This window comes from Anastrepha ludens, chromosome 3 (genome assembly GCF_028408465.1).
Source record: "Anastrepha ludens isolate Willacy chromosome 3, idAnaLude1.1, whole genome shotgun sequence".
Lineage (NCBI taxonomy): Eukaryota > Metazoa > Arthropoda > Insecta > Diptera > Tephritidae > Anastrepha > Anastrepha ludens.
In genome coordinates, this window is record NC_071499.1 from 125997052 (window position 1) to 126014525 (window position 17474).

Sequence of the window (17474 nt, forward strand, 5' to 3'; positions counted from 1 at the left end):
TCTAAGTGACTTCATTTGCGAGAATTAAACCATTTCTTGATGTTAAAAATTTATCAATGATGAGTTTTAGTATTCAGTGACAGTTTCGTTGTCCGCCTACTCAACAATCGCTCTGTTTGATTGTCTCTCCTTATGAGTTTCTTCTTCTCTTATTTGCATTGACATTTGCCACATTATTAGATTTTCTATTTTCATTGTGCACATATCTTGTTTCCAATCAGAATTGCTGCATGTCATGCAACCAGAACATTATTGCTCTGTTGGGCTGCTTGTTAGCAGCGCCATACATGGCTGGACTGTTAACCTTTTCGCCAGAAAATTGTGTGTGTGCGTGGAGGGTTGCATGCAACACGAGTTCGTGCGCACACAAGCCCTCATACAAATATCATAATATTAATTCAATAGCATGCAACGTTTTGTTGCTAAGCAGTGTTTTGTCTGTTTTTGTTGTTGCTATCGAAATAGTCAAAATAGCCAGAGTGCGGGCGGAAGAGCTCGTGCATTTGGTTGGTCGCTTTGCTTTGCATTTGGCTGACTCTTTGTTTCTCTCGCTCACACACCCATACACTCAGTTGTGCTTGCTGATTTCGGTGCATTCGCTATGCTACAACAAAGCATGCACTGACAGCTGTGACTTCATACCATCCATACCTACATACATAAATGCATAACTGCAGTCTGCCTGTGCCTAGTGTGGGGTTCAATGACCTCAGTGCGGCTCGTCTATTTTCTATTTAATTGAGAGGCGAATGACTTTCGAGGCTGCTAGCCCAACTGCCTGGCACGCTAGCGTTTTTGAACGTTATCCTGATTGAGATATCCTTACAGACAAACCAACTTGCAAAGGGAAATTAAATAATGCATGTGTTGTAGGAACACACTCACTCACATTCACATTCACACAATCACAAATATCTGAAGACATTTTGTATTATTATGTAATCATTTGTAATCGTAGTAAATAGCAGAAAATCACCGGTTCTAGATATTCAGATACATACACTCACACACATATATACGTATCCATATACTTACAAAGGCTTACATGCAAAGAGCCCGCCTTTATTAGGTGTACTTTTAATTAGTTATTTAAACATTTTTATAATTATTTTTTTATTTTTAACAAATATTTTGAGTTTGAAAACAATTCTAGTGTTAAGAAGTAAAACGAAATTAATCGATTTTTTAGATTTAAAAAGTTTCGTGAATTCTTTGGCATGCTGCTATGAATTTTTATATTTATTTTTATGCACTTTATATGCATTTTCCATAAAAATTATATAGGTTAAAAATAAGTTGATTGTAATATAGGGTGTTTTTTTTAGAGGTTAGGTTTTCAAGTTGGAACTACTTTTCTCGTAGATGGTATTTTTGACAGCTGTCACTTGATTTATGCTCAGTTTGGTTTGCCATTTCATAATGAATAGACTTACACCTGAACAACGTTTGCAAATCGTGCAAATTTATTACGAAAATAATGGTTCGGTTCGCGCGACGCATCGAAGAAAATTTTGTTCAGCGATGAAGCTCACTTTTGGTTGAATGGGTATCATTTTTAAAACATAATGGCAAACCCTTATCTTTATAATAAAGCTAAATTCTTGGCCATAACATTAAATTATATACGTTTTATTTCATCTTGAAAACCTAACCTCTAAAAAAAACACCCAAAACGAAATTTTAGAAAAGAGAATTTGAGAAATTTACTCTCAAATTAGAGATTCCTTTTGGGGAATGCTTGAAAGTCGCCCAAGCCCTTAAGTTTTTCAAACTGTACATAATTTTCTTCTATTTAATTTTTGTTAGAATTTAACTAACAGCACATTATACCCTAGCGGTTGCCCCTCGGCAGGCAATGACAAACCTCCGATTGTATTTTTGCCATGAAAAAGCTTCTCATAAAAGTAGCCGCCGTTCGGAATCGGCTTGAAACTGTAGGACCCTCCATTTGTGGAACAACATCAAGACGCACACCGCAAATAGGAGGAAGAGCTCGGCCAAACACCCAAACAAGGGTGTACGCGCTAATTAATATGCATATATATACATTATACCCTTAACAGTTCTTGACTCACTTAAGTGGATAAGTTTCGCATAAGTTTTGCTTAAGTGGCGCTTTTGTTAATTTTAATTTAAAAGCCCATTGTTTCTGAGAACGAGCTACTTAAATTTTGCTTCGGTTTTGCTAAGTTTTGCTTAAGATGTATTTAAGTGTCACTACTTTTCATTACAATATAATGAAAAAACTGTTTAAATTTATGGACTCACATTTTTTTTTTGTTTTCATTTTAGACTAGTTTATTTAACTTTAGCTTCATTTTAATTTACTTAAGCTTTTCACGAAATGTATCTTTGTATACATTTTTGTAAATTTTTTCAGAAAGAGCTTGTCGGCAAAGAATTTACAGACGAAATTTTTATAAATTTTTTTCTCAAGAAAAATTTACAAGAAAATTTAGTACTTTTTCGTAGTAACTTTTGGTGATTTTTGACCAAGGATATGATTTCTAGATTTTTTGGAGTTTTTTGTCAAAGAAGATAGTTTATAGACTTTTTCCATAAGTCAATTTTTCAAAGTAACTTTTGGTGATTTTTGGCAAATGAAATAGTTTTTGAGAGTTTTTAATATTTTTTGTCAAAGAAAATAGTTTCTATATTTTTTTGCCATAAGGAACACTTTTTTTAATAAAACATTTTTTCCTCCGGTTTTTTATTAAAGAAATTTCTATGAAACAAATGGCTTGAGTCTTTAAGTTTTCACGATCAAGCCTTTCCGAGGGTGCCTAAAGATGGCTTCTATATATATATTTTTTAGATTTGTATTCAAAATTTTTATAATTTTTTTTTTATAATTAAAAACTAATGGGAACAATATATTATTTAATTATTGAAAATTTTTAAATTTCACATATTTCGGAAGTAACTTTTGCAAAACTTTATAATGAAACAATTTTCTAAATTTATATCGATTTTTCATAAGTGAAAATCAATGAAAAAAATGAAATTTTGAATTTTTAAAAGTTTTAAATTTTCATATTCTTCGATGTAATTTTATGGTTTTTCCGAAACAAAAAATCTTGGGTAATACCTTTTCACTTATCCAAATATAAGAAGCGTTTTTTTTCTGTTTAAAACGAAAAACAGGCCAAAAGGGGGATTATAAAAATAAGTTAGCTCAAAGCACTTATCACTGAAGTTATATTCAAATATTGAAGAAATCAAATAAGTTATAGCCCACTGGAATACCTGCAGCGCCTATGCACATACTTCGTTTTTTAAATTTGTCGTGAAACTAAGTTTTCATCCAGTTAGTATATGCACTTACCAACAACCCAAAATATTGTGCTCACAGTGGAGTGTGCAGCCAATCTACTTACGCACAAATGACAATAATTACGTAAAATGAAAAAATTTGAAAGTTGATGACTTTGGGTGAAGCAGTTGCCAAAGTAAAGATATAAGGGTGGCTTTATCTCTGATTCTTCGGGCAGTTTTTTAATTCAAATTTGCATACATTAATTTTACGCTTGATTCCCAGCCATTTCTAGCACCCACACACCCTTCTTTAGTCTCGCAGATACTCCACTCATTATCGATAAGGAATTGGAATACTTCTCAGCTACCTATTTGTTAGTGCTATCAGGAAAGTAGTCTAAATTATCGCTTTATATGGAATCCCTTTCATAACTATTACGATTTGTAGCCGCTTGATTTTTATCGCATGCGAATTTCAAAGCACCTTTTGCCTTCTTGAATATCGCCCATGCGAACTTTAAGGGTTGCTTGACTGTTTCATTAAGTTTTCCAGAGCTAATTTTGAAGCATCAGTGGCTCAATGGCTCTATAGCTGATATGTGGCTGTTGCTTCAATGCTGATAACAGGCGTGCACTTTTATGAAAGTATGTAGCAAAATAAAAAATATTAAGAATTGCCCCATAATAAATCTATTCACTTTAAAGTTGCGAGGGTACGGCTGTTTATCGCATTTTATGCGCTCGATTTGTTGATTTAGGGGAGGTTGTGCTAAACTTACACTCATATGTACGTACATTATATACACTTATAATTTATTTACACTCATACACACACACATCTAAGTATTCACCCAGCCAGTGGCGGGTATTTGAAGAGCCAAACGAAGTGTTGTTATCGCTTGCAATTATAAATGTCATGCCCCTCTTTGAAGTTTTTTATAGTCGTATTTATATTTCTTCAGCAATTTTGTTCTACTTTTTCGCCCCGCTGGCATTGTTTTGGTTCGCTTTTTGTGCGCTGTGATTTTTGCAGAAAACACCTTTACTTGAGCAAACAAAAACAGAAGGGTACGAAAAAAGGTGACAAAAATATCTGCAACGCTGCTGTGCAGTTGACGGAAGTGGTTTTTTATCACAATTATTTAAGAAGCTTTATAAATCATTGAAATTTTTTCCATACACCACACAGCCTCAAAAAAGTTGTGAGATGTCTCAACAAAAAAAGCACTCACTGCAAGGCTAAGTAAGTAAATCGTAGTACAAGTACTCCCTACATAAGGAATGTTTGAATTTTTTCTAATTTATTATAAATTATAAACGGAATTATTAAAGCCTCACAACACTTCCCGACTTTCAATATCGTGGACAAGTAAGGCAAAGACCTTATAAATTTTGCTCGGACTACGGATGTGGAAAAATCTTTACAGGCATTGATTGCATACCATCCAATTAGCAGCTTCATACACCTCGGAAGGTTCTGAATGTATTTTTCCTCATATTGTTGTTGTTTTACGGGTAATGTTGTCGAAGTGACAGTTCTTGATTGGATATAAATAAATCCGCATTTTATTTTAACTTTCAATTTAAGCTTCTATATTAAATTTTTTTCGAAAATCGTCTGCTCCCAAAAATCATATTTTTTTCTTTTTACAAAGACCCTTCTTTCATAAAACTAAGTACAAAAAAATTCAAAATGAGCTGAGCCACAAACCACACCAAAATACTAAATCAAGTACATGCAATACCTACATACGCACCCGACACATATGTACATTAGTGCCTGACATATGAGTAAAAACAAAAAAAATAGAATAAAAGCAAACTTAAGAAATACCTGAAAATAAAAATTTCCGCAAAACAGCAAAGGTGCTAAATGGAAATGAGGTCAAACTCAAAACGCTAACAAAAGTGTCAATTACAAACAGCGCCGCCCCACACCGCCTGACTTGCCTGTAGCAAGGCAGCCTGGCGCCATGCTTTTGTTTACTCATCTTTCTTTGTTTTTTCATATTTTTCATACATTTTTCTTTTTTGTCATATTTTTCATACATCTTTCCTTGTTTTTTGTTTTTTATATTTTTCATACATTTTTCTTTGCTGCAATTACCGCTCACTTCATTTATTTTCATACATTGTAGCTCCACCGTTGCAAGTATTGAAGCAAGTTACTTTGTTGCATTTTTCACACAAACATGCAAATGCTCTCAGCCCTCATTCATCACGTTTCGTTTGCCGTTGTAGCGACATATCCTTCCTTATATTTGTATATGTGTGTATGTATGTATGTATGTATTTTTATGTGTCACTTTGGCTTTTGTGTTTGATTTTTCACACTTCCTTCAAGCAAATTTTTCAGTTCCATTAACTGACTTCGTTTCAGTTTCCTTATTTTTATCTGCTGTTTTCCTTATTTTTTTTTAGTCGTTTTGCTCTGCTTATCTCCCCTACAACTTGACATCTCCTTTATGTTTGTTTATACTCACTTTTTTGCCTTGTTTATGCTTGCATCACACACAAACGCTCCTGTTAGCTGCGTACCTTGTCGTCACCTCTACTTCTATGCACTTCATTTGTTCGCTGCGCTGCTCCTTGCTGCTGCTGCAATTTTATCCACTTATTAATTGTGACTTTCTTGCATGCGTTCTCAAGGATCTGGGTGTGCAGCATAGAGCGCTCGCTGTTAGCTATGAAGATCCTGACATTCAGCTGCATGCGGCAGTGGCGCATGAATTATGATTTTATTTCTTTGCTTGTTTTCTATTTTGCTTCTTAATTGTTTTCATACGTCTTCTTCCTTTTCTCACCTTTTCACGAACAATGTAACGTATTTTATTTTTCGTTTCGTTCTCCTGCCACTACTCACTGCCTGCACACCACTGTTTTTCTTCCTTCCTGCGTTCATTGACCTCACACACTGGCCGAGTGTTTTTATGCTGTGCCAGCAAGTCTGTTGTTTTATTGCAGTCCCTCACACTGTTTTCTACTTTTCGCTAGCGTTGCAACTGCGTCGTCCCATGTAAGAATAACAGAAGCTTCTATGTTGCGCTAAGGCCATTATGATTAGAGTTTTTCTGATACTTGAGGGTAGAATGTGGGGCGCACAAACAGCTGTTTTTGTACTGCTGCCGCACCCTCTTTTATTGGCTAATACTTTGATAAGAAATTCTGTTCAACGGAATGGAAAGTTTTTGAGGGAAAAGTGCTGAAGAATAGGATTATAATTTTAGATAATATTTATAATAAAAAAATTAAGCATCCTTACAAAAAATCACAATAGAGTATGGGAAGCTTACACACTTTATTGTGTATTTTCCCGAGCTCCTCCTCCTATTTGTGGTGCGCGTCCTAATGTTTTTCCACAAATGGAGGAACCCACAGTTTACACCGCCTTCGAACGGAAGATAGTTTTCTTATGAGAAACTTTTTCATGGCAGAAATACATTCGGAGGTTTGCCATTGCCTGCCGAGGGGTGACCGCTATTAGAAAAACACTTTTTCTAATAGAAAAAACTTACTGAATGAAAAAATTTTAAAATCCTTTCGAACACTTCTTAAAATTAAAAAAATTACTTTATCAAAATTTCCAAGCCATGTGCAAGGTGGCGCAAAATGAATCATCCAATTTTGCTTATGAATAACTATTTTACTACATAAAAAAATTATAGTAAGTTCGTGTTCCGGAATTCTTTATTTTGACTTCTATCCGCTCCACGCTTGTCTCCACTGTGAAAATTAAATACAGAAATATTCAAAAAAATTAAATATATTCCCAACATTTTTTAAAACATTACGATATCTTTAACAAAACATACAAGCGCTGCTCTATATTCACTGAAAATTTCATCGAAATATTCCAAAAATAAAAGAAGTTATGGCTACTAAAGTGAAGGCTGTGCCTGATGCCAGGCTTCATTTTTATGCATTTTTCACAGCAAGCGCATAGGTAGTGGGCAAATAAATATGAGAGCCAATAAATGAGTCATAGCGGAGCTTTTCTATTGTATTTCGCATGTAAAAAGTTGATGGGTATGTAAAATGCCACGCAATAAAAAATAAATGTCGCATGTATCATTAATTCTTTAATTCCCAAGTCAGAATGAATTGAAAAATGATTTTTTTATTCCTCGGATATGTAAGTACAACTAAAAAATTGAAAATAAAAAAGTTTTAAAAGTTCTTTTTTTTTAATTTTAATAAATTAAAAATTAATTTTAATACATTAAAAAAATGAAAATTTTAATAAATTGACAAAGACAAATTTGTAATTTTAATAAACCTTAAAACACAATTTTTTTAGATTTTAGTGAATTAAAAATAAAAATTTTTGAAGGAGAAATAAAAATGTTTAATTCAAATTAAAAAAAAAAACTAAACTCAAATTTCTAATTTTTTTTCAATTTAATTCAAATTTTTTTAAGAAAATATTGTTATAAAACAGATTTCAGTGCGTAAAAGCTATTTTTTAAATGATAAAAAAAAAACAATTATTTATTAGCACCTTTTTTTCTTTAAATTACGCTGGAAATACCATTTCAGTGTTTCAAATTTCTTTGGTCGCCACTTTTGTTGATTGAAATTTAAGAGTTAAAATTAAAGATTAAATAGATGTTAAACAAAGGAATGTAAAAGGTAGAGCCAACGGGTTTGACACTCTAAACCCACTTTAAATAAAATATTACCGCTTTTCACCTCTCGTCTTTAAGTACCGTTTAAAGTTTTAAAAGATATTTAGGAAAAGCTTCATGATATTGTGTCTCAAAATGGAGGTACCAAAACTTTTATGTCACACTCAAGTGACAGCTGGCTTCTAAGCGCAGCTTTTTTCGGGCAAGAAATACACTTTGAGATTTCCACGCTTTGCCGAGTAGCGGGTGCTGTTAGAAAAACAACTAGTTTTCTACTTTAATATCAACAGTGCAATGAGGTATAGGAGTGTTTCTGGGTAGGCAATTACGGTTGCGCGAGCTTGCGTTCACAGTTTTGCGCCCTGGCCGACGTGAGCAACCTATGTGTGAGATGCGGTGGTCAACTTACATATGTTGAGTCATAGGTCACGGCGGAGAGAGAGAGAGCCTTAGTCGTTTCCACGACAGAGGGTTCTACATTACCAGAACGACACGGATTTATATCCGGCCAAGGACTTCTCACTACAGCACCACTCCTTGTACATATATAGGGAATGGTTATGCTGCTACAACAACAACAACATAGAACTTTGATCATATAACCGTGGATCTGCTATCTGTATCTTATACACAAATGCACTTGCCCACGGGGTCAAAAATTCATAACAAATTTAAAAAAAAAAATCATTAAACAGACTTATTTTTTAGTTATTTAATTTTATTATAATTTTAATAATATCAATAAATTCTAGATTTTTTATTAAAATGTGAACAAGGCCTTATATTTATGTGTCTACTATCGCACTAATACATTCGACTGGTTCGAGCAGTACAATTACGAATACTACTACACCAGCATTTTACTACTAAGGGCTAAAAATATCCTTCCGTGCAAGACATTAATCATACAAACATACATAGAATACAAGCAAGAAATGTTTTCATGATATGCATAGGAGTACATATTTATTTCTAATGGACGATCAATAATACGGAACTATTAAACGGTAGACAGAAAATTGCAATGCAGAAAGAAAAGCTATTTATAGCAAAGGAAATGCCAATAAGAGTGACCAACTAAAGCGCGGAAGGACAAGTTTTGAAAAAATTGTAAAACCGGACATAAAATTTAAAAGTTATCCCGGCTTTTCACAATTTTGGAACAAAAATGAAATTTGGTTTTGAAATAGAGATGTAACTAAATGTGGAAAATTACAAATTCAAAACTAATCTTACTTGGCTTAGTATATTTTGAAACGCCGCCAAGTATAGAAATTACCTACCCGGGTATTATTTTCCACACTTTTTTAATAATTAAAGTCTAAACATAACAAACTTGAGGTTATAGAAATTTCAGCCAGAAATAAAAAAAACTTGCTGTAAAAAATTCTCAACTTGAACTGTGAACATGTCAACTTGAGAATAAGTTTGTTAGCAAGCCTCAAAATTAAACAGTTGTTGTTGTTATTGTAGATCATCTTCGCCTAACTCATCCACCGGTAAGCCCAGACAACATACTGTTTCGACAAGTTTAGTTCGAAGGAAAGGGGTGTTAAGTGAATAAATTTGATGGGACATGCAAATAGGTTGTTAGTGTCATGCGGCGTACCTTCACATACCAAACATATATTGAGTGTGTCGGGATCGATTCTGAATAAGTAGGAGTTTAACCTGCTGCAATATCCAGAACGTAATTGAGTAGCAGTTAGGCGGGTCTCTGAAGCTCTTCGTCTACAATAGGTGGTAGTTGATCCCCGATAGCGTCAGTAGGCATTCCGTAGCTGTCATGGCAATTGATTGGTATTTGATTTACTTATAGGTATGGTTTGACAAGGAATTCAGATTGATTATAGATATTTTTGGGAAGGACTTGAGCACAAGTGGAAAACTACTTTCCAGCTAGGCAGGTGAATAATCTGATAAAAGATTGCGATTTGTTTGAAGACTTGCCAATATACTTCAAGCACAAATTCAATGCATTTTTAAATCTAATGTGAAACTGTCATACCAAATGAACACAGAGTAATTTCCTTAGCGTCTTACGTACGCACTTCAAAGTACCACAGGCACACAAAAGAAGCAATTATTTCAAAGATTGCTTTTCAAATCTGTTCCGCTAAATATTTTCTAAATTATTCATTGACAGTGAAAAACAGGCGTAAGTTCTAGAAATTTTGTAAAACTAATGGTGAGCCCCATTTTAGCTTATGAGCCTCATACACACACACATTCATACAGACACACACTGCAGACAAGCAAATAAGGTCATCAGAATTCGGTTTCTACAAAGTACATAAGTCTCGTTTAAAAATCTACTATGAGCAAACCACTCAAAGCGGGTAGCAAGCCAAGAACAAAGCGGTACTTTTTTCATACCCATAAGGGTGTGCGCGTCCCCAAGCTTTCACCCTCTTAAGCCCGCACCGACAATGAATTATGACAATATTAAATATTAAACATAGTTGCTGGCAAGGCAAACCAGTTTTTTGTGCAATAAATAAAAGCAAAAACTAAAAATAAATTAGGAAAACTCAGCGGAATACATGAAGCGTGAAGGGCAGGGCAGAGGAGAAGAAGCAAACAAGCGCCTAGACAACGCCTGCCATGTTGCTTGGTTATTTGTGACTTTTTGCCAGTGCTACCACCTAACCACCTATACAAGTGAGTTTCCACACATAGGCAAATTGTAGTTAGTAGTAAAATTCATTGTCATTTTACTACGATTACTTTTCGCCGCTTTGCTTTGCCTTTATATTTTTGCTATTTTTATAGCGCCGCCGCCCGTTCGCAAAACTTGCTTTGCCATAATTTATTGTCGCTTTTCACTAAACTTTTTTCGTCTTTCATTACAACTACTGACATCGCAACTTTTGCCCTGGCGTAAGCTACACAACTACACCCGCACACATGTGTGCTCGCAATTGTTTCATCAGTTTGCCATTTTCCCAGCCATTTTATTTTCAATTATACTTTTTGCATATTTTTCTATTTCAGCCTCTAATACTTCTTGCCGCTTGCTCTTTGCTACTTTCCATATTGCCTAGATACATACAAGGCAGCAGCATTTTTTTCTCGGCAACAAAGCACTGGCTGTTCTGCTTTTTTCGGCAGACAGATAGTTTCCTTGTCGTTGCCGCCACAGGCTTACAGGCTTTCAAGCTGGAGGCGAGCCAGCGCAGTCTAAACGCCCACCCATCGCTTTTTAAGCTTCAATCTGTCGTCGTGCACCCCACCTTCTATTCTATTGCTCTACCAAATACTCTGCTATGTATTGCCTTCCCCCTTCCCTAACCTTCTGTGTTAGATTGTTTGCTATTTCTATTTTCGGGGTTGAATTTTATTCATTCGACGAAGCTTTCTTCATTGCTGTCTGTTGTTATGGCACATATTGATTATATTTTCCTAAGCAAAGCGTAGGTGGTTTGTGGGTTGAGCATGGAAAGCAAGAAAAGCTTGGGTTGGTATTGGTTGAGTGGCTGGACAAAGCCGGTATGTTTGACTTTTCTATGCGTTAGTTGGTGGCTGTTACACAAAATTTTTATTTCCTATATGGACATATGCGCGTGTGTGTGTTTTGTGGCTGTATTGTTGTTACAATATAGTGAGTATTGGTGGAATTGGGTGGCTAATGTTATATATATATATATATATATGTACATGTATGTGTATGTGTGACCGTAGAAGTACGGCAGACAATAGAGTTTGTATACTGATTCGCTTGGCGCTGTTTTGCGGCTGCCTGGGCGTATAGCAGGCTGTGGATTTCGTAGCGAAGGGAAATTAAAAAGCAAGAATATAAAAAAACAAATTTTTGAAACAAAAATAATGCAGAACTACTACATTGGAAATATGACATTTTTTTAATTTTCAGATACAGCACAATTTCGAGTGCAGCAAAAAAATTTTTGGGATTATTCATTATTTCTCTTTTAGCCGAGCAGCGTCTTATTACTTTGCCGAGCTACAAATGGTCACTTGATTTTTTTTATAATACACAGAAATGGTCATATTTTTCGAGAAAATTAAAAAAATTTCGAAAGTTTAGATATTGGTTTTAATATCTTTTGGACATTTTTTTTCGGAAAAGCTTTTTAGAAAAATTTACCAATGTGTAGTAGGTTTCTAGACATACATTTTATGGAAAAAAAATTATTTTCAGATAATAGTTTTCCATAAACAAACTTCTTTTTTGCAAATAGTCTTTGTAAAAATGATTTTTTTCTTTTTATCAAAAGAGATAATTTTGGCGGAAAAATATATTAAATGTAAATAAAATATCTAAAATAAATAAACATAAAAACAATACCACATTTTTTTGTTTAAATTTTTTGTAAATATTTTTTGTAACTATTCCTGGCCTTTTTAAAATTAACAAAAATAGAAAAAAGCATCAATTAGGCTTTCTTTCAATATTTTTCTTATTTTTTATTAATCACCAAATACATTTGCCGTTATTTTGGTTAAAGTATTTGTTAGTTAAGTAGTATTAGTATTTAGTTAAGCTAAAATAGAAACAAATTAAATAATTTATAAATTATTTATTAAATTAAAACTAATTTTAAAATAAATTAAATAAATCAAATTTATAAATTTAAGAACAAAATTAAAACAATGATTAAATTTATACTTAAAATTAAAGTAATAATTAAGTAATTTAAAGCTAAAATTAAAATTGCAATTAAATTTTAAATAAATATAAAATTAGAATTTATAGAAAAAATTTAAATATAAGAATAAAAAATTACAGCTAAAAATTAATTTTAAGAATTTTTTAATTAAAAAAAATTATTATTACAATAAAATTAAAATTTAAAAACTTAAATTCTAATCAGCGTCAGATATCCAATAAAAAATTTTGTTTAATGCTAAAAACAACACAATATAAACTACTTAAATTTCAAGTGAAGACCTTTTCAAAATTAAATACTAAATCTGGGCCTAAGAAACCTAACTATTTTCTCCAAAATGCAAAAGGCAAAAAAAATAGTTTATAAAATAATTACGAAAAATAACATATGAAATAATGAGACCAAATATATAATATACTAATAATAAAAAGTTTTAAAATAATAATGAAAAATAAAAATTAAAATATAAAAAAATAATATAAAACTACAATATAATACAATAATAAAAAAAAAATAAAAAAATAGTAAAAATTAAAAAAAAGGAAAGTTCAAATAATAAAAATAAAAAATAATAAAAATTAGAACAAAACAATTAATATAAAATATTTAAGTACTTTTATCTCTGATTTTGGTTTTTGTTTTGTTTTTGACATCTAATTAACTTAAATTAAAGTAATAAAAATAAAAAATTGTAAAAATTAAAACAAAAAAATTTAAATATTTAAGTACTTTTATCTCCGATTTTTTTAGTTTTATTTTACATCCAATCCTCTGTTTGACATTTATTGCTGCCTAATGCATTCTTCATTCCTTACTTTCCCTCCTTATTCCACTTTTATTGCCCCACCCACACTTTGCTGACGCTTCTCCTTCCCCCTAATTCTTCTGAGTGCAAACGAATGCCTTGCTCACGTATGCGCTATTGTGCTTCGGCTCCTACAAATATGCAATTCTTAGAGTTCCAAGTTGGAGCATAAGACCACAGAAATATGCAATAACTTTTTTTATACACACACTTTATGTCTGCCTTAACAAGAAAATGTTCGCTTGTTTTATATTATTGAGTAGCAATGGAAGCGTGCATTAAGTTTCAGCAGCTTTTAATAGTTTTTTGATTTTTTGAGATGCGTTTAAAATTGTCTGTTAAATAAATTTTTGTAAATTTTTGTATACCCCAAATCTCGCTTGGTTTCGGTAATGTTTCTAGCTTTTTCTACAATTCTTTTAAATTTTCTCCACAATTTTTAACTTCTTTTAAATTTCGTGAATCTCCTTGCAATCTAATTTTTTGTCAATTTTCCTACTACTTTTTTTATTATCTCATTAAATTTTTTTTTGTTGTATTCCTTTGCATAAAAGTCTTATGAAATCAAATCACTTTAAAAACGAATGATGAAATTTACAAAGCATTTGTTCAAGATGTCGGCGAAGAGGGCATCCAAAGCACAACGTCTTTATACACGCCCAAAAATCAGGCTCGGATTTATGTATGCGTTGAATATCCTTTCTTCTGCGTACTTGCAATTAACCCAAATGTATTCACAGAACACTTAGCTCTTCACTTCCTATGCGTGCAATATTTGTAGTGTTTGTGTTTGTGTGCATGTGTGTATCCGTGTAAGAGTGTGGGTGTGCCACTTTGTTATACTATACAAAATTCAGACACATTTGTCTATACACAAACATATGCAGATACTTACAAAGTTTAAACCGAGCTTTGGACACAAACTATTCGAAACTATTCAAAAAACTAAGAAAAGTTTCAAATAACACATAAAGTTGAAAGTTTTTTATATTTTAATTATATGTATATATATTTGCAGGTGCAGGAGTCAAAAAATCATAAATGAATGTTCTCGAAAAACGAACCAACGAACTAACGAACGAACGAACGAAAGCAACGAACGAACACGCACGACTGACAACAACGATGATCCTTATGGTTTGCCGATTACTGACGATATGCCAAAGGCTGCCGCAAGAACCTGGTTGCAAACGTCCTGACAGCCTAGACAAACGTCCAGTTTGCAAAGCAGCAGTCAAATTAGCCTAGTGCGGTGAGAGAGCGCAGGTCCTTTGTGCGCACACTACCCACTGCTAATCTAGCTGAACTGCTCGTACGTGTGCCATTAGAAGCGGCAAGCTAACAACCAGCTCGAATAGGTGAGCCGGTAAGAATAGATGAGCATACAATGGAGCGCAGCCAAGTGGGAGAGTGGCTGAGCATTAACAGAAAGCATTTACAGTTATACAAAGCACTGCACCACATTGACAGTGCATTAACAGCGCACTTACAGCAGTGCACCCCAACTAGCGGTAGTTGAACACACACAGCGACACCATACTCTTTCGTTCGCCCTCTCTTTTCTGTGGCACTCGCGCGTGCGCTTTCTTTTTTAATCAGAATTCTTGTTAAAAAACGGACATGTCGATACATACAGGCTTTAATGGGAAGCGCTGAGCAGTGAACTGGAAAGAACAGCACAGTTAGTTGCATTGAGCCGAGGGCTGTGGAGTAGTGACGAGCAAAAAGTATTAGTAGTTATGCGGCAGGGAATGGATATAGGAAATAGTTTAAAAGATTTTTCTTGCAGGATTTATTGTAGGGGAAAAATATATTTTCTGCCAACTGCAACAATTATAAAAGAACGGGGCTCATACTTTCTAGGAATTTTCGCGAAAGAATTTTTTTTTAATTATGATAAAAAAAATTTAATTGTGATAAGAAAATTATAGGCAATCAAAAAGTACAAAAGTAAATTTTTTTTTTTAATTTTCAACAAATTTTCAAAACTAAAAATAAATTTCGAATAAGAAATTAATTTAATCCTTTTTTCAATTTCTCTCCACGAATTATGCGGAAAAACTTCAAATAATATACTCACATTTTTAATAGTAAATCGAGAGTTCTAAGAATTCCATTATATGACTTTTTCCAAAATTCACATTGACAAATTATATTCAAAAAATATAACAAATTTTTATATACATATTAAAAAACTTAAAACAAAACACATTAAGTAGTATGGAGATAATGAAACATTGAAGTATAACTGTAAATTATTCATTCTGGCATCTAACAAAAAATGCATAGTCGAAGTTTAAAAAAAAAATTATTTTCAAGAAAAATTTTTATAATTTCAATATTTTTACTCGAATTTTTTAAGTTTTTAAAAATTGAAAACTTTTTTATTTTAGTTTTTAAAATTTTAAAATTTTTTTATATTTTTTTTTAATTTTTAAGTCAAATTTTTTATGGTAGAAGTTTTTTTTATTTTAATTTTTAAAATTTTTAAACTAAATTTGTTAAATTTTTTTTGTAATTTAATTTTTTTAAATTTTTTGATTAAATTTTCAAAATTACTAAATTTTTAATTACATAATATCCAAACTTTTCTTAATTTTTTAAAATTTCGAATAAGTAATTTATAATGTCTTAAATTGTTTTAAATATTAATTTTTAGAATTTTATATTAAACTAAAAAAAAATTATTTTAAAAATTTTTAAGTTAAATATTTTTTAAATTATACACTTTTTTATTTTAATTTCTACAATTTTTAAATTAAATTTGCTAAAATTTAAAAAATCTTTTTTTGTAATTTTAATTTTTAAAATTTTTGAATGAAATTTTTAATATTACTAAATTTTTAATTATATATATTAATATCCAAACTCTTCTTAATTTTCTAATTTTGAGTTAGTAATTTTTGAAATTTACAAACTATTATTTTATAACTTATAACCTTTGGAAATCACACAAATTTTATTTAATTTTTCAAGCAAATATGCACACAGTTCCACTTCTACTAACCTGAGCTCTCTAGTGGCTCTCTTTCTCTCTCCGTCGCTCATTCAGTTCTCACGCTGATACATACCTTTAAATACCTACGTCTCGTATATTTGCTTTACTGAAGTGGCGCACCCAAAACTAACCCTCACTAGCGAACGTGAGCGTGAGAGACACTGTCTCAGCTTGTATGCCATTACAAGGGATTACAAGGACTCAACGTTAGCTAGCGGCATCGTCAATGGCAATGAGTGCCTGGATGTAACCATAGAGAGCACACATACAAATATGCACACCCAAATGCAGAATGCATGTTTTGGTTGCTGTCAGCAGCCGGTAAAGCCAACTTAAACCGGCTGCAAGGCACAGCAGGAGTTCGGAAAAAAATGGAATGGAACAGGATTGATGTAACAAAGTGGGCAAACCGGATGCGGAACCAGCAAAGCCAAAGGCATAGGGCATGCCGAATTCGTAGTGGTGGTGATGATGGGTAAAAGGTAGTAAAAGAGATAAAGGAAGACAGAACAGGAAAGGGGAGAGCAACGGAAAGGCGCTGAAACTGAGTGATAGCAGCGCGGCAGAGCACAGGTAGTGTGGCAGCATCAGGCAGGGCAGGAGTGTGCCATGAATTTGGTGGTAAAGGCTGCAGTTAAGCTGCATATAATAGGGTAGTGGTCAGTTAAAGCTGCAGGCAAAACAGCGCAGTTGGCGCAGACGAAGAAGCAAGCAGAGAAGTAGTGAAGCCGTGAAGCAATCGTTCCGTCCATCAGTGCCCGCTCTTTGGTAGGAAGTAAAGGAAAATGTGCATGCGGCATAGCAGAACGGTGCAGACGTAATATGGGAGGTGAAGAGCAGCAATTTATTGTAGTAATTGCTGCTGCTTTATTGCTGCATTGTAGATAGAATTATTGTTCTTGTTTCAGAGTTGCTGCGACCGATTATTGGATTTTCGGTAGCTGAGCTCGGTTGTGCTGAGCGCTTTAAGAGCTGCAGTTGATGAGTCGACTGGCTAAGAAACGCCTGAATACGCTCGAATAACTTTGTCCAATGGATTTTGAAGAGTTCGCAAGCAATACTGGTATTGCAAGCTGCAAGCATTCAACAACAATTCTAACGGCCAACTTCATACGTATTTTAGAATGTAATTCACTTTTGTCTGCTTTTATCCATCCGAAATC

General features: G+C 33.1%; 1 protein-coding gene across 5 annotated transcripts in view; it reads right to left on the bottom strand.

Moving 5' to 3' along the window:
* LOC128859054 (ELAV-like protein 2) overlaps positions 1-17474 on the bottom strand; it is a 100441-nt gene that overhangs the window by 23057 nt on the left and 59910 nt on the right. The window contains exon 1 of one of the 5 annotated variants that reach the window (XM_054095739.1): positions 14209-14480. The exons of the other annotated variants lie outside the window; for them this stretch is intronic. The gene's annotated coding sequence lies outside the window, so the exon portion shown is untranslated. Of the gene's footprint in view, positions 1-14208; positions 14481-17474 lie in introns of those variants that run through there. 5 annotated transcript variants of the gene reach the window in all.